The sequence below is a fragment of the Amblyraja radiata genome, unplaced genomic scaffold (genome assembly GCF_010909765.2).
Source record: "Amblyraja radiata isolate CabotCenter1 unplaced genomic scaffold, sAmbRad1.1.pri S70, whole genome shotgun sequence".
In the NCBI taxonomy this organism is placed as follows: domain Eukaryota; kingdom Metazoa; phylum Chordata; class Chondrichthyes; order Rajiformes; family Rajidae; genus Amblyraja; species Amblyraja radiata.
The window spans coordinates 801,877-819,928 of NW_022630164.1; the positions used below are offsets into that span (position 1 = coordinate 801,877).

Sequence of the window (18,052 nt, forward strand, 5' to 3'; positions counted from 1 at the left end):
CACCATCTGCCCCCCCCCCCCCCATATCTCATTGACCTCCTCTCCCCCTACCAACCCTCACGGTCCCTCAGATCCACATCAGCCGGTCTCCTCTCCATCCACAAGTCCAACCTCCGCAGTTTTGGGGACAGAGCCTTCTCCAGGGCAGCTCCCAGGCTCTGGAACTCCCTCCCCCAACTGATCCGCAATTCCGTGTCCCTCACCATCTTCCAGTCCCGCCTCAAGACCCATCTCTTCACCTCTGCCTATCCTTAGCCCCACGTCCCCGTCCCTTTTCATCTGTGCATTAATTGCCTCATACTGTGTTTTGTATTGAATTCTGTCTTTACTTTGTGTACTAGTCATGTCTCTACAATTTATTTCATTCCCCTTACATGCTTTTCCTCTACATGCTCAATTTTTGTAAGGTGTCCTTGAGACTCTTGAAAGGCGCCCATAAATAAAATGTATTATTATTATTATTCCTTGTTGCCTTCCCAAAAGTACGTCCTTCAATTCTGAGGCTGTGCCTCTGGTTCTAGACACTCCCTCCTAGTCTACTCATCTGCCGATCACCCCCTCACCTGTATCCACCTATCACTTGCCAGGCTTTGACCCATTCACACCTGCTCATACAGTTCAAATAGTGTAGAAGTTGGGAAGTCATCTTGCAGTTGTATAAGACGTTGGTGAGGCCGCATTTAGAATATGTGTGTTCAGTGCTGGGCACCATGTGATAGGAAAGATGTTTTCAGCCGGAAAGCGTACGGAGAAGATTTATGAGGATGTTGCCAGGATTCTATGGTTTGAGCTATAGGGAGAGGATGAGAATTCCTTGGTGTGCAGGAAGATGAGGGTGATCTTATAGAGGTGTACAAAATCATGAGAGGAATAGATTAGGTAGACACACACAGTAGGTGAATTGAGGACCAGAGGACATAGGTTTATGGTGAGAGGGGGAAAGATTTAGTAGTGATCTGAGGCGTAACTTAGTCACACAAAGCGGTGGTGGGTATATGGAACAAGCTGCCAGGGGAGGTCATTGAAACATTGACTGTTCCAACGTTTAAGAAACATACAGGTACATGGATAGGTCTGAAGAGGGTCTCGACCCGAAACGCCGCCCATTTCTCCAGAGATGCTGTCTGTCCCGCTGAGTTACTCCAGTATTTTGAGTCTAGGTACATGGATAGGACAGGTTTGGAGGGATATGGACCAAACGTGGGCAGGTGGGATTAGTGTAGCTGGGACATGTTGGCCAGTGTGGGCAAGTTGGGCCAAAGGGCCTGTTTTGAAGGGACTCAATCTGAACTGTGGTTTGTAGAAACAAGGAACTGGTGAAACTAGTCCACTCCCTCCGCAGATTCGCTGAGTTCCTCCAGCACTTTGCTTTCTAGATTAATAAAGGGACTTCTGCACCATCAGCTTCGGGGAACTGTTGGATATATTTTCCCGTAATTCTGAAAAAAGGACATTTTTATTTTTCGCACTAAATTTCCTGTTCCACTTCCTCGTGAAGCAAGAGGTCATCTCTTGGGCCTCTCAAGTCCCTGCCACTTCACTGTTTCCCATGAGTCTTACTCATACACTAGGGATAACCTACGGGGGTAAATTAAGGTCAGAGGGGGAAAGCTGAAGTGGGTGGCACGGTGGAGCAGTGGTAGAGTTGCTGCCTCACAGCGCCAGCAACACAGGTTCGATCCCGACTACATGAGTTGTCTGTACAGAGCTTGCACGTTCTCTGCGTGGGTTTTTTCCAAGATCTTTGGTTTCCAAAGACGTACATGTTTGTAGGATAATAGGCTTGATATAAGTGCAATAGTCCCTAGTGTGTCGGATGGTGTTAGTGTGCGGGATCGCAGGTCGGTGCGGACTCGGTGGGCCGAAGGGCCTGTTTCTGCACTGTATCTCTAAACTAAACATAGAACCAGTGTGTGAACGGGTGATCGATGGTCGGCGTGGACTCGGTGGGCCGAAGGGTCTGTTTCCGCACTGTATCTCTAAACTAAACATAGAACCAGTGTGTGAACGGGTGATCGATGGTCGGCGCGGACTTGGTGGGCCGGAGGGCCTGTTTCGGTGCTGTGCTATTCTCTGTTCTAGGTTTTCACTCTCTGCTAATTCATTAAAAAACTTTGCGGGGTTAGTTGGGCAAACTTGCCTTGCACAAATCCAAACAATCTTGAATCAGTAACTCAGCTGGGCAGGCAGCATCTCTGGAGAGAAGGAATGGGTGATGTTTTGGGTCGAGACCCTTCTTCAGACCTGAAACGTCATCCATTCCTTCTCTCCAGAGATGCTGCCTGTCCCGCTGAGTTATTCCAGCATTTTGTGTCTATCTTCGATTTAAACCAGTATCTGCAGTTCTTGAATCAGTGCAGTGCAGAATCACTACACAATTCTTGAATCAGTGCAGTGTTGCCCAAATGAGCACCCTAAACATGGCGATGTGGAACAGGAGACTGTCACACCCACTAGATTAAATACCTCCAATTTGACAGGGAGGGGAGTAGGGGCCGGTGGGGAGGGGGTTACAGAGACCAGGAATAGGGTCAGAGCCAGAGTAGGTTTGCAGAGATAGTGAGGGACTCTTCCCACATTACACCACTCCCTCCACTAAATCAAAGTCATGCCACATCAGGGATGAAAGGGGTTAACTATTTGCTGATAAAGGAATACTTCATTATTTTACTTCAGTTTCCTGATGTAAATTTTCCCCTCTACACATTCGTGTTCTCCACACAGTGACGGCCACTGAGAACAAGAGTTTGACAGTCGATATTCCAGACACGAGCAGTGAACACAACCCAGGTACGTAATTCTGTGTCTGTCGCTTGTTCCCACAAACAGCAACCTGTTTAGTTGAGTTGTAATTTTGTACAGAGTCTGATCACTGAAATACGTTGTGTATTAAGGTAACTGCAGATGCTGGCTTACACCGAAGATAGACACAAAATGCTTGAGTAACTCAGCGAGACAGGCAGCATCTCTGGAGAGTTCAATTCAGTTTTCTTGCTATTGAGGGAGTGCTGCATAGGTTCATCAGGTCTGAAAAAGGGTCGCGAATCCGAAAGTACACAAAAATGCTGGAGAAACTCAGCGGGTGCAGCAGCATCTATGGAGCGAAGGAAATAGGCAACGTTTCGGGCCGAAACCCTTATTCAAAATCCGAAACGTCACCCATGCCTTCTCTCCAGAGATACTGCCTGTCCCACTGAGTTATTCCAGGATTTTGTGTCTACCTTCAATTAAAACCAGTATCTGCTGTTCTTCGTTAAACATTTTCGCCAGGTTAATTCCCGGGATGGCGGGACTGACATATGATAAAAGAATGGGTCGACTGGGCTTGTATTTACTGGAATTTAGAAGGATGAGAGGATATATTATAGAAACATAAAAAATTCTTAAAGGATTGGACAGGCTAGATGCAGGAAAAATGTTCCCGATGTTGGGGGAGTCCAGAACCAGGGGTCACAGTTTAATTATCAGCGGTAGGCCATTTAGAACCGAGACGAGGAAACACTTTTTCACCCAGAGAGTTGTGAATCTGTGGAATTCTCTACCACAGAAGGCAGTGGAGGCCAATTCACTGGATGTTTTTAAGAGAGAGTTAGATTTAGCTCTTACGGGATATGGGGGAAGAAGGCAGGAACGGGGTACTGATTGTGGATGATCAGCAATGATCATATTGAATAGCGGTGCTGGCTGGAAGGGCCGAATGGCCTCATCCTGCACCTATTTCTATTATTCTGTGTTATCTATGTTTATTGTCGTATGTACCGAGATACAGTGAAAAGCTTTTGTTGCGTGCTAACCAGTCAACGCAAAGACAACACATGATTATAATCGAAGATAGACACAAAATGCTGGAGTAACTCAACGGGACAGGGAGCATCTGTGGATAAAAGAAGGGTCTCGACCCGAAATGTCACCCATTCCTTCTATTCAGAGATGCTGCCTGTCCCGCTGAGTTACGCCAGCATTTTGTGTCTATCTACGGTTTAAACTAGCATCTGCAGTTCCTTCCTATACATGATTACCATTGTTCCATTTACAGTGTACAGATACATGATAAGGGAATAATGTTTAGTGTAAGGTAAAACCAGCAAAGACTGATCAAGGATAGTCTTCGGGTCATCAACCCGATTAGGAAAAGCAACGAGACCTGGGTGTCATGGTACACCAGTCATTAAAAGTAGGCATGCAGGTGCAGCAGGCAGTGAAGAAAGCGAATGGTATGTTAGCATTCATAGAAAAAGGATTTGAGTATAGGAGCAGGGAGGTTCTACTGCAGTTGTACAGGGACTTGGTGAGAATACACCTGGAGTATTGCGTACAGTTTTGGTCTCCTAATCTGAGAAAGACATTCTTGCCACAGAGGGAGTACAGAGACGGTTCACCAGACTGATTCCTGGGATGTCAGGACTTTCATATGAAGAAAGACTGGATAGACTCGGCTTGTACTCGCTAGAATTTAGAAGATTGAGGGGGGATCTTATAGAAACTTACAAAATTGTTAAGGGGTTGGACAGGCTAGATGCAGGAAGATTGTTCCCGATGTTGGGGAGGTCCAGAACAAGGGGTCACAGTTTAAGGATAAGGGGGAAATCTTTTTGGACCGAGATGAGAAAAACATTTTTCACACAGAGAGTGGTGAATCTGTGGAATTCTCTGCCACAGAAGGTAGATGAGGCCAGTTCATTGGCTATATTTAAGAGGGAGTGAGATGTGGCCCTTATGGTTAAAGGGATCAGGGGGTATGGAGAGAAGGTAGGTACAGGATACTGAGTTGGATGATCAGCCATGATCATATTGAATGGCGGTGCAGGCTCAAAGGGCCGAATGGCCTACTCCTGCACCTATTTTCTATGTTTCTATCAAAGAGGTAGTTAGTAGTTCAGCACTGCTCTCTGGTTGTTGTAGGATGATTCAGTTACCTGATAATAACTGGGAAGAAACTGTCCCCAAATCTGCAAATCGGTGAGAAGGAATGGGTAACGTTTCGGGTCGTGACCCTTCTTCAGATTGAGAGTGAGGGGGGAGAGAGAGACACGGAGATAATGAAGTGAAAGGTGTGAAAACGAGACAAAGGTTATGAAGTTCGAGGAAAATGTAGATAGATCATTGTTAGCGGGGAGAAGGTGACAACGAAACAAACAGAGATAAGATTTAATCAGGAGGACAGACAGACTGGTCCTAGAATAGGAAAGGGGAGGAATTGAGAGAGAGGGAGAGCAAGGGTTACTTGCTTATGTTATGTTATTCATAATGCTGGGGTGTAAACTGCCCAAGTGAAATATGAGGTGCTGTTCCTCCAGTTTGTGTTGGGCCTCACTCTGACAGTGGAGGAGGCCCAGGACAGAAATGTGTCTCTGTGTCTCCCTCTCCCTTGACTCTTAATTGTACTCAATATTGTGAGTTAATTGTACTCAAGTTTTGAGCACCGTATCTGGCTCTGGAGAGGGTCGAGAGGTTTACATGAATGATCCCAGGAATTAGATGATTAACATATGGTGAGCGTTTGACGGCATTGGGCCTGTACTCGCTGGAGTTTAGAATAATGAGGGGGGAACCTCTTTGAAACGTACAGAATAGTGAATGGTTTGGATAGAATGGACGTGGAGAGGATGTTTCCACTTGTGGGAGAGTATCGGACCAGAGGTTATAGCCTCAGAATTAAGGGATGTTCTTTTAGGAAGGAGATGAGGAGGAATATCTTTAGTCAGAAGGTGATGAATCTGTGGAATTCCAAATCAGTTGATGTATTTAAGACAGAGATCGATAGATTCTTGATTAGTACGGGTGTCAGAGGTTATGGGGAGAAGGCAAGTGAATGGGGTTAGGAGGGAGAGATAGATCGGCCATTATTGAATGGCGGAGTAGACTTGATGGGCCTAATTCTGCTCCTATCATCATGACCTTATGTAGTACGACTTGCCTGGGTTGCATGCAAACACTCAATTCTGGTACACATGGCAATTTCCAACCATACCAATAGATGGGCCAAAGAAAGGTTGTGTGGTTGGAGCTGTTCCAAAACCAAGCTGATAAAATGCTTTCTAACAGGCCCTTCAGGGGGTGGAATGGAGAGACTGCTTTGTGTGATGGACTGAGCGATATCCACGATTGGGGCGGCACAGTGGTGCAGCGGTAGTGTTGCCTCACAGTGCCAGAGACCCAGGTTAAATCCTGATGTCAGGTGCTTGTCCCTCCAGAGTTTGCCTGTCTGAAGAAGGGTTTCGGTCCGAAACTTTGCCTATTTCCTTCGCTCCATAGATGCTGCTGCACCCGCTGAGTTTCTCCAGCATTTTTGTGTACCTTGCCCGTTTACATATTCTGTTGACCTGCTAAAGAATTTAATTGTACTGTCTGGGACATGTGACAATAAAGCATTCTTCAATCTGGACTCTTGGCCAGCTTGGGTTTACTGAGCTTTCCTCCCACATTCCAAAGACGTTCAGGTTTGTAGGTGAATTGGCGTGGCAAGATTATTAATTGGCCCGAGTGTGTGTCAGATAGTGCTAGTGTGCGGGGATCGCTGGTCCCCGCACACTAGCATGGCACGGACTCGGTGGGCCGAAGGGCCTGTTACCGTGCTGAATCTCTAAACTAAACTAAGCTCTCAGCAATTTCTTGTGGTCTTGAGCAGAGCTGTTGCCAAACCATGGTGTGAAGCAACCTAACGGTGTTCTTTCACAATTCATGTGCAGATGTTGGTGTGAGTCACTGGAGAAATGACGAACTTCCTTCATCTTTTGAGCAAGATGAGACATTGGTGTGCCTTATTGACCACAGCTTCAATTATGTTGTTGATGATATTTAAGGTCATACGTGATAGGAGAATAAGGCCATTCCCCCCCCATCAAGTCTACTCCGCCATTCAATCACAGCTGATCTATCACTCCCTCCTAACCCCATTCTCCTGCCTTCTCCCCATAACCCGACACCCACACTAATCAAGAATCTATCTATCTCTGCCTTAAAAATATCCATTGACTTGTCGTCCACAGCCGTCTGTGGCAAATAATTCCACAGATTCACCACTCACTGATTAAGGAAATTTCTCCTCGTCTCCTTTGTAAAGGAATGTCCTTTAATTCTGAAGCTGTGACCTCTAGTCCTGGACACTCCCACTAGTGAAAACATTCTCTCTACATCCACGCTATCCAAGCCTTTCATTGTTCGGTAAGTTTCAATGAGGTGCCCCTTCATCCTTCTAAACTCCAGCGCGTACAGGCCCAATGATGACAAATGCTCATCATATGTTGAAGCCACCATTCTGATAAACCTCCTCTGGATCCTCTCCAATGCCAGTACCTATCTCCTCATATATAGGGCCCTAAACTGCTCCCAATACTCCATGTGCGGTCTGACCAGCATGTTATAAAGCCTCAGCATTTTATCATTTTATGGTCACTACCTCTGAACGGTTCTTTTACCATAACCACCCTGATTAAATCTGGTTTGTTATACAATACTTTTATTTTTAGAGATACAGAGTGGAAACAGGCCCTTCAGCCCACCGAGTCCGCGCTGACCAGCGATCCCCGCACACTAACACCATCCTACACACACAAGGGACAATTTGCTAATTTATACAAGCCAATTAACCTACAAACCTGTAGGATCATTGGAGTGTTGGAGGAAACCGGAGCATGGGGAATCATACAAACACTAAAGACAGCACCTACAGTCAGGATCGAACCCGGGTCTCTGGCGCTGTGAGGCAGCAACTCTACCGCTGCACCACTATGCCCCCCATTTACAGTGGCTTGCAAAAGTTGTCATACCCCTTGAACTTTTCCACATTTTGTCACGTTACAACCACAAACGTAAATGTGTTTTATTGGGGATTTTATGTGATAGACCAACACAAAGTGGTGCATAATTGTGAAGTGGAAGGAAAATGATACATGGTTTTCAAATTGTTTACAAATAAAAAACTGAAAAGTGTGGCGTGCAAAAGTATTCAGCCCCCCTGATTCAATACTTTGTAGAACCACCTTTCGCTGCAATTACAGCTGCAAGTCTTTTGGGGTATGTCTCTACCAGCTTTGCACATCTAGAGACTGACATTTTTGCCCATTCTTCTTTGCAAAATAGCTCAAGCTCAGTCAGATTGGAAGGAGAGCATCTGTGAACAGCAATTTTGAAGTCTTGCCAGAGATTCTCAATTGGATTTAGGTCTGGACTTTGACTGGGCCATTCTAACACATGAATATGCTTTGATCTAAACCATTCCATTGTAGCTCTGGCTGTATGTTTAGGGTCGTTGTCCTGCTGGAAGGTGAACCTCCGCCCCAGTCTCAAGTCTTTTGCAGACTCTTAACAGGTTTTCTTCCAAGATTGCCCAGTATTTGGCTCCATCCATCTTCCCATAAACTCTGACCAGCTTCCCTGTCCTGCTGAAGAAAAGCATCCCCACAGCATGATGCTGCCACCACCATGTTTCACAGTGGGGATGATGTGTTCAGGGTGATGTGCAGTTTTAGTTTTCCGCCACACATAGCGATTTGCATTTAGGCCAAAAACTTCAATGTTGGTCTCATCTGACCAGAGCACCTTCCTCCTCATGTTTGCTGTGTCCCCCACATGGCTTGTGGCAAACTGCAAACGGAACTTCTTATGGCTTTTTTTTTCAACAATGGCTTTCTTCTTGCCACACTTCCATAAAGGCCCGATTTGTGGAGTGCACGACTAATAGTTGTCCTGTGGACAGATTCTCCCACCTGAGCTGTGGATCTCTGCAGCTCCTCCAGAGTTACCATGGGCCTCTTGGCTGCTTCTCTGATCAATACTCTCCTTGCCCGGCCTGTCAGTTTAGGTGGATGGCCATGTCTTGGTAGGTTTGCAGTTGTGCCATACTCTTTCCATTTTCGGATGATGGATTGAACAGTGCTCCGTGAGATGTTCAAAGCTTGGGATATATGTTTATAACCTAACCCTGCTTTAAACGTCTCCACAACTTTATCCCTGACCTGTCTGGTGTGTTCCTTGGGCTTTGTGATGCTGTTAGTTCACTAATGTTCTCTAACAAACCTCTGAGGCCTTCACAGAACAGTTGTATTTATACTGAGATTAGATTACACACAAGTGGACTCTATTTACGAATTATGTGACTTCTGAAGGCAATTGGTTGCACTGGATTTTATTTAGGGGTATCAGAGTAAAGGGGGCTGAATACTTTTGCACGCCACACTTTTCAGTTTTTTATTTGTAAAAAAATTTGAAAACCATGTATCATTTTCCTTCCACTTCACAATTATGCGCCACTTTGTGTTGGTCTATCACAGAAAATCCCAATAAAATACATTTACGTTGGTGGTTGTAACGTGACAAATTGTGGAAACGTTCAAGGGGTATGAATACTTTTGCAAGCCACTGTACCAATGCCAAACCAAATTGCCCAGTATGTTCGATTACAAGCTGCTCTTAGAAGCCACCTCAAAGGCACTCTACAAATTATTTCCCTTGGTATCCAGTACCAACTTGAATTTCCCAGTCTACCTTCATATTGATACCTCATGACCTTTATCCTGCTGCAACCTTACACCACCTCCCTTGCCAACCACAACATCACAAATTTCCATATCACCTGAAATTTGCAAATTATACTTTCTCCCACTGAGACACAAAAGATGCAGATGCTGGAATCTGTAGCGACATTCCACCTGCTGAGGGAACTCAGTGAGTCAGGCAGCATTTCATACGTTTGTAAGATACAGTAACAGACTTAGGCCATTCGGCCCATTAAGTCAACTCCGCCATTCAATCATGGCTCAACTATCTTTCCCTCGACCCCATACTCCTGCCTTCTCCCCATAACTACCGACCCCCGTACTAATCAATAATCTGACAATCTCCGCCTTGAAAACACATTGACTTGGCCTCCACAGCCGTCTGTGGCAACGAATTCCACAGATTCACCACCCTCTGGCTAAAGAGATTCCTACTCACCGCTTTCCTAAAAGAACGTCCTTTAATTCTGAGGCCATGACCTCTCCCACAAGTGGAAACATCCTCCCCACATCCACTCTATCCAGGCCTTTCACTATTCTGAACGTTTCAATGAGGTTTTCCCCTCATCTTTCTAAACCCCAGCGAGTACAGGCCCAGCGCCGGCAAATGCTCATCGTACGTTAGTTAACCCACTCATTCTCTGGAATCGTTCTCGTAAACCTCCTCTGGACCCTCCCCATCGCCAGCACATCCTGCCTCGGATGCGGGGCCTAATACTCTTCGCAATATTGTCTGGTGAGGAGGTGGGGGGAGGCATTCCTGCAACCTCATTGAGTCATAGAGCAGGGATACAGGCCTTTCCGCCCATCTCATCCATAATGACCAAGAACCCCCCATCCAAACTAGTCCCATTTTCCTGCGTTTGGCCCGTATCCCACTGAACCTTTCCTCTCCACCCACCTGCGCAAGTGTCTTTTAAAGTGTAGCATGATGGTGCAGCGATAGAGTTGCTGCCTCACAGCGCCAGAGTCCCGGGTTCGATCCTGACTATGGGTGCTGTCTGTACGGAGTTTGTACGTTCTCCCCGTGACTGGCGTGGGCTTTCTCCGGGATATCCAGGTTCCATCCACATTCCTGGTTTGATGGTTAATTGGCATGGTGTCATTTTAAATAATCCCAAGCATGTGTTGGGTAGTGTTAATGAGCGGGGTGATTGATAGTTAGCGTGGTCTCGTTGGGCCGAAGGGCCTGTTTCCATGCTGGATCTCTAAACTAAACACAGAACTAGTGTGTGCACGGGTGATCGATATAGTCAATGCAGACTCGGTGGGCCTGTTTCCACTCTGTATTGCCAAACTAAACATAGAACTAGTGTGTAAATGGGTGATCGTTGGTCAGCACGGACCCGTTGGGCCGAAGGGCCTGTTTTCGCACTGTATCTCGTCACTGAACAATACTAAACTAAATGTTGTTTTTGTACTTGCCTCAACTACTTCCACCGGCAGCTTGTTCCATATATCCACACAATCCCTCATCAACCTCTGTATGAATAGCCTCTTACTTCAACATTAGTAATCATCAGCTTAGAGCCCTAGGCTGTTCCTCAGATACCTTCCCGAATTCATGAACCAGGCACTTGTGGGACGTAACCACATGGCAGAACAGTAGCCGTGATGTCAGTTTAGTTTAGTTTTACAGTTTAGAGACACAGCGCGGAAACAGGCCCTTCGGCCCATCGAGTCCGTGCCGACAATCGATCACCCATTCACACACTAGTTCTGTCTTTAGTTTAGAGATACAGTGCGGAAACAGTTCCATCATCCCATCCAGTCAGCGGCGACAATCGATCACCCGTTCACACACTAGTTCTATCTTTAGTTTAGAGACACAGCGCGGAAACAGGTCCATCATCCCACCCAGTCCGTGCCGACCAGCGATCACTGTTCACATACAAGTTCTGTGTTTAGTTTAGTGACATAGCGTGGAAACAGGCCCTTCGGCCCATGCTGACCAGTGACCAACGTTATCCTACACACACTTCGGACAAATAATAATTTATTTTTTTACCGAAGTCTAATTAACCTACAAACCTGTACGTCTTTGGAGCGTGGAAGGAACTGGAGATCCTGGAGCAAATCCACGCAGATCACAGGGAGAACGTACAAACTCCGTACAGACAGCACCTGTAGTCAGGATCGGTCGGGTACCTGGCGCTGTGAGGCAGTAACTCTACCGCTGCGCCACCGTGCCCCGTCATCTTACTTGGCAATGATTAGCGGGAAGTCTAACGATTGGGAAGCTTTTAAAAACCAAAGAAGGCAACTAGATTGGTCAAAAGGTCATGTGATAGGAGTAGAATTAGGCCATTTGGCCCATCAAATCTACTCCACCATTCAATCATGGCTGATATATCATTCTTTCCTAACCCTATTCTCCTGCCTTCTCCCCATAACCCCTGACACCCGCACTAATTCATAATCTATCTATCCGTGCCTTAACAATATCCACTGACTTAACCACCAGGTGGCGCCAGCAATGGCTGCCTCGCCAACAGTCTGTCTGTCCCTTCCTCTTTTTGTTGTCTGTTTGTGTGTTAAATGTATGTTTCTAATGTTTTTAGGTTGTTTTATGTGGGGAGTGGGGGGGAGTTGGGGAAAACTTTTCCTAATCACTTACCTCGATGGAGATGCAATTTTTTTCCGTATCATATCTCCGTCCGCACTGCGGTCTAACATCGAGGAGTTGGTGGCCTTTGCTGAAGAACGACTTCGAGAGCAGCACCCTGGTGCCTGCAGGACTTACCATCACGGAGCTTGTTGTCTCTGGTTAGACACCGACTTTGGGGAAACTCCAAACCACAGGAGCTTTGATCGCCCCGACGAGGAGTCTTCGATCGCCCCAACGCAGGGTCTTCGATTGCCCCAATGCGGGGTCTTCGATCGCCCAGACTGCAGAAGGTTCGATTACCCTGACTGCAGGAGAATAAAAGAGGAAGAAGTTTGGACTTTATTGCCTTCCTTCACATTGAGGATGGTGGGGAATCCGCTGTGGTGGATGTTTATGTTAACTTTTATGTATCTCTTGTTGCTTTTTTTTTGGTAATTGGAATTTCATTAACCTTAAATGGTACACGTGACAATAAACTGACCTTGAAAGCCTTGAATTGGCCTACACAGCCGTCTGTGGCAAATCATTCCACAGATTCACCACATTGACTAAAGAAATTCCTCCTCATTTCCTTCCTAAATAATGTCCTTTCATTCTGAGGCTATGACCTCTCCCACTAGTGGAAACATCCTCTCCACATCCACTCTATCCAGGCCTTTCACTATTCTGTAAGTTTCATTGAGGTCCCCCCTCATTCTTCTAAACTCCAGCGAGTACAGGCCCAGCGCCGTCAAACGCTCATCCTATGTAAACACACTCATTCCTGGGATCATTCTTGTAAACCTCTGGACCCATCCAGAGCCTGCACATGCTTCATCAGACATAGGACTGAAAATTCCTCACAATATTCCAAGTGTGGCCTGACCAGCACCTGAAACAGCCTCAGCATTCCATCCGTGTCGTTTAATGTATATTGGTCACTGGAATTTTACTGCAATCACTTTCTCTTCCAGACCAGGAGATCGGGGACTGACGGAATATCTGGGATCGGACAATGATCGGGAGATCATTCTTCCTCCTCTCCCTTCTCCAAGGTACCATCAGCAGCAACTCAGAAGTGTTTAGGGGCGAGGAGGCTTTAACTGGTTGGCTGCCAGTGACTAGCGGAGTTCTGCAGGGGTCGGTGCTGGGGCTGCTACGATCATTCCGCTGAACACCTCCGCTCAGCCCGCCTGGACCTACCTGATCTCCCGGTTGCCAAACACTTTAACTCCCCCTCCCATTCCCACACTGACCTTTCTGTCCAGGGCCTCCTCCACTGTCAGAGTGAGGCCAAATACAAATTGGAGGAACAGCATCTCATATTTCACTTGGGCAGCTTTCACCCCAGCGGTATGAATATTGATTTCTCTCACTTCAAGTAACCCCTGCATTCCCTCTCTCTCCATCCCTCCCCCACACAGGTCGCACCTGCTTCTTGTTCTCACCCAACAAACAGCTAATAATGGCTTGTTTTTTTGTCATCATTACTCTTTTACATATCTTTCATTCATTGTTCTGTGTCTCTACATCATCGTCCATATCTCTTGTTTACATCTCCCGTGACTTTCAGACTGAAGAAGGTTTTTGAACCAAAACTTCACCTATTCCTTCTCTCCAGAGATGCTGCCTGTCCCACTGAGTTACTCCAGATTTCTGTGCCAATCTTCAGTTTAAGGCAAAGACATTCTTGCCATAGAGGGAGTACAGAGAAGGTTCACCAGACTGATTCCTGGGACGTCAAGACTTTCATATGAAGAAAGACTGGATAGACTCGGCTTGTACTCGCTAAAATTTAGAAGACTTAGGGGGGATCTTATAGAAACGTACAAAATTCTTAAGGGGTTGGACAGGCTAAATGCAGGAAGATTGTTCCCGATGTTGGGGAAGTCTAGAACAAGGGGTCACAGTTTAAGGATAAGGGGGAAATCTTTTAGGACCGAGATGAGAAGGCAGGTACAGGATAATGAGTTGGATGATCAGCCATGATCATATTGAATGGTGGTGCAGGCTCAAAGGGCCGAATGGCCTACTCCTGCACCTATTTTCTATGTTTCTATGTTAAACCAGTATCCTCAGCTCCTTGTCAGCAGATCTATATCAGTGAGACCAAGCGGAGGTTGGGCGATCGTTTCGCAGAACACCTCCGTTCGGTCCTCAATAACCAACCTGACCTCCCGGTGGCTCAGCACTTCAACTCCCCCTCCCACTCCGTATCCGACCTTTCTTGAACTGTGATCCCTGGTTCTGGACTCCACTAACATCAGGAACATTTTTCCTGCATCTAGCCTATCATATAACCATATAACCACATAACAATTACAGCACGGAAACAGGCCATCTCGGCCCTTGTAGTTCATGCCGAACGCTTATTCTCCCCTAATCCCATCTACCTGCACTCAGACCATAACCCTCCATTCCTTGTGTTTAAGAAGGAACTGCAGATGCTGGAAAATCGAAGGTACACAAAAAAGCTGGAGAAACTCAGCGGGTGCAGCAGCATCTATGGAGCGAAGGAAATAGGCAACATTTCGGGCCGAAACCATTATTTTCCCGGTCATATACCTATCCAATTTATTTTTAAATGATAAAATCGAACCTGCCTCCACCACTTCCACTCGAAGCTCATTCCACACAGCTACCACTCTCTGAGTAAAGTCCCCCCTCATGTTGCCCCTAAACTTTTGTCCCTTAATTCTCAAATCAATCCTATCGAATCCCTTAAGAAGTTTATCTGTTTCTCTAAGATCCCGTCACATCGTTCTAAATTCCAGTGAATGCAAGCCCAGTCAATCCATTCTTTCATCATATGACTGTCCATCCATCCCGGGAATTAACCTCGTGAACCTACGCTGCACTCCTTCAATAGCAAGAATGTCTTTCTTCAAATTGGTTGACCAAAACTGCACACAATACTCCAGGTGCGGTTTCACCAGGGCCCTGTATAACTGCAATAGGATCACCTTGCTCCTTTCTCAAATCCTCTCGCTATCAACAATTTAATGAAACCTGAGGGTTAACATTTTTCCACACAGTGGGTGTATGGAACGAGCTGCTGGAGGAGGGAGTTGAGACTAGGACCATTGCAATTCGACAAGGTCCACATAAGAGATTAGTATATAAACTTAAAGCACACGGTATTGGGGGTTCAGTATTGATGTGGATAGAGAACTGGCTAGCAGACAGGAAGCAAAGAGTAGGAGTAAACGGGTCCTTTTCACAATGGCAGGCAGTGACCAGTGGGGTGCCGCAAGGCTCAGTGCTGGGACCCCAGCTATTTACGATATATATTAATGATTTGGATGAGGGAATTGAATGCAACATCTCCAAATTTGCGGATGACACAAAGCTGGGGGGCAGTGTTAGCTATGTGGAGGATGCTAGGAGGCTGCAAGGTGACTTGGATAGGCTGGGTGAGTGGGCAAATGCATGGCACATGCTGTATAATGTGGATAAATGTGAGGTTATCCAGTGGTGGCAAAAACAGGAAAGTAGACTATTATCTGAATGGTGGCCGATTAGGAAAGGGGGAGATGCAACGAGACCTGGGTGTCATGATACACCAGTCATTAAAAGTAGGCGTGCAGGTGCAGCAGGCAGTGAAGAAGGCGAATGGTATGTTAGCATTCATTGCAAAAGGATTTGAGTATAGGAGCAGGAGGGTTCTACTGCAGTTGTACAGGGTCTTGGTGAGACCACACCTGGAGTATTGCGTACAGTTTTGGTCTCCTAATCTGAGGAAGGACATTCTTGCCATAGAGGGAGTACAGAGAAGGTTCACCAGACTGATTCCTGGGATGTCAGGACTTTCATATGAAGAAAGACTGGATACACTCAGTTTGTACTCGCTAGAATTTAGAAGATTGAGGGGGGATCTGATAGAAACTTACAAAATTCTTAAGGGGTTGGACGGGCTAGATGCAGGAAGATTGTTCCCGATGTTGGGGACGTCCAGAACAATGGGTCACAGTTTAATGGGGAAATCTTTTAGGACCGAGATGAGGAAAACATTTTTCACACAGAGAGTGGCGAATCTCTGGAATTCTCTGCCACAGAAGGTAGTTGAGGCCAGTTCATTGGCTATATTTAAGAGGGAGTTAGATGTGGCCCTTGTGGTTAAAGGGATCAGGGGGTATGGAGAGAAGGCAGGTACAGGATACTGAGTTGGATGATCAGCCATGATCATATTGAATGGCGGTGCAGGCTCGAAGGGCCGAATGGCCTACTCCCGCATCTATTTTCTATGTTTCTATGAAGGCCAACATGCCATTTGATTTCTTCACTGCTTTCTTTCATCTGCAGCCACCCCTCTGTCTGATGTCCTGATATTAACTTCCTCAAAGAACTCCAGCAGATTTGTCAGGCAAGATCTTCCCTTCACAAAACCATGCTGACTTCAGCCCATTTTATCCTGAACATCTAAGTACTGCGTAACCTCTTCCTTTACAATTGACTCTAAAATCTTACCAACCACCGAAGTCAGGCTAACCGGCCTATAGTTTCCACCCTTCCATTTCACTCCCTTCTTGTTCAGCGGGACGATATTCGCAAATTTCCAATCTTCATGAACCCACTCCTAACTCTAGTGATTCTTGAAATATCACAACTAATGCCTCCGCAATCTCAGAGGCCACTTCCTTCAGAACCCTGGGGTGCAGTCCATCCGGTCCAGGTGGCTTATCCACTCTCAAACCTTTCAGTTTTCCCAGCACCTTCTCCTTAGTAGACAAAAATGCTGGTGAAACTCAGTGGGTGCGGTAGCATCCATGGAGCAAATGAAATAGTCAACGTTTCGATGCGAAACCCTTCTTCAGACCTGAAGAAGGGTTTTGGCCCGAAATGTTGCCTATTTCCTTCGATCCATAGATGCTGCCGCACCCGCTGAGTTTCTCCGGCATTTTTGTCTACCTTCGATTTTCCAGCATCTGCAGTTCCTTCTTGAACCTTCTCCTTAGTAATAGCCACTTCACTAACTTCCACCCCTGACTCTCTAGGATTGCAGGTACACTGCTGATGTCCTCCACGGTGAGGATTGATGCAAAAAAAGTTATTCAATTCCTCTTCAATTTCTTGATTTCTGCTGCATCATTCTCCAGTGATCCAACATCCACTCTTGTCTCCTTTTTCATTCTTTATATATCCGTAGAAACACTTGCTATCCACTTTTACATTATTGGCCAGCTTACATCCGTACTGAAGACAGACACAAAGTTGAACTAATTCAGCGGGACAGGCAGCATCATTGGGGAGAAGGAACGGGCGAGGTTTCTGGTCGAGACCCTTCTTCAGACTGGTTAGGGATAAGGGAAACAAGAGATATAGACGTTGATGCAGAGAGATAAAGAACAATGAATGTAAGGTCGGAGAGCAGGAGGCATCACAGAGAGGGAGCAGTGAGAGAGAATGTGGCAGAACTGCATTGTTGTGAAAGATTACAGCAGGATCTTGATCGATTGGTCAGATGAGTTGAGGAATGGTTGGTGGAGTTTAATACCGAGAAGTGTGAGATGTTGAATTTTGGGACATCTAACAAGGGCAGGACTAACACAGTTAATGGTCGGCTTCTGGGTAGTGTTGTAGAGCAGAGGGATCTAGGAGTGCAGGTGCATGGTTCCTTGAAGGTCGAGACACAGGTAGATAATGTGGTCAAAAAGGCTTTTTGCACTTTGGCCTTCATCAGTCAGAGTATTGATTATAGAAGTTGGGAGGTCATGTTGCAGTTGTATAAGACGTTGGTAAGACCACATTTAGAATATTGTGTAAAGTCTGGGCACCGTGTTATAGGAAAGATATTGTCAAGCTGGAAATGGTTCAGAGAAGATTTATGAGGATGTTGCCGGGACTAGAGGGAGAGGTTGAGCAGGCTGGGTCTCTATTCCTTGGAGCGCAGGAGGATGAGGATCTTATAGAGGTGTATAGATCATGAGGGGAATAGATCGGGTAGATGTACAGAGTCTCTTGCCCAGAG

At 46.2% G+C, this 18,052-nt stretch overlaps 1 long non-coding RNA gene across 1 annotated transcript; it reads right to left on the reverse strand.

The window, feature by feature from the left end:
• Positions 1-327: 327 nt before the first annotated feature.
• Positions 328-13,073, reverse strand: LOC116969530. Its single transcript, XR_004410819.1, has 3 exons — positions 13,038-13,073; positions 10,377-10,381; positions 328-337 (listed from the first exon to the last, which is right to left on the reverse strand). It is a non-coding gene; the product is annotated as an uncharacterized LOC116969530 (long non-coding RNA).
• Positions 13,074-18,052: the final 4,979 nt, after the last annotated feature.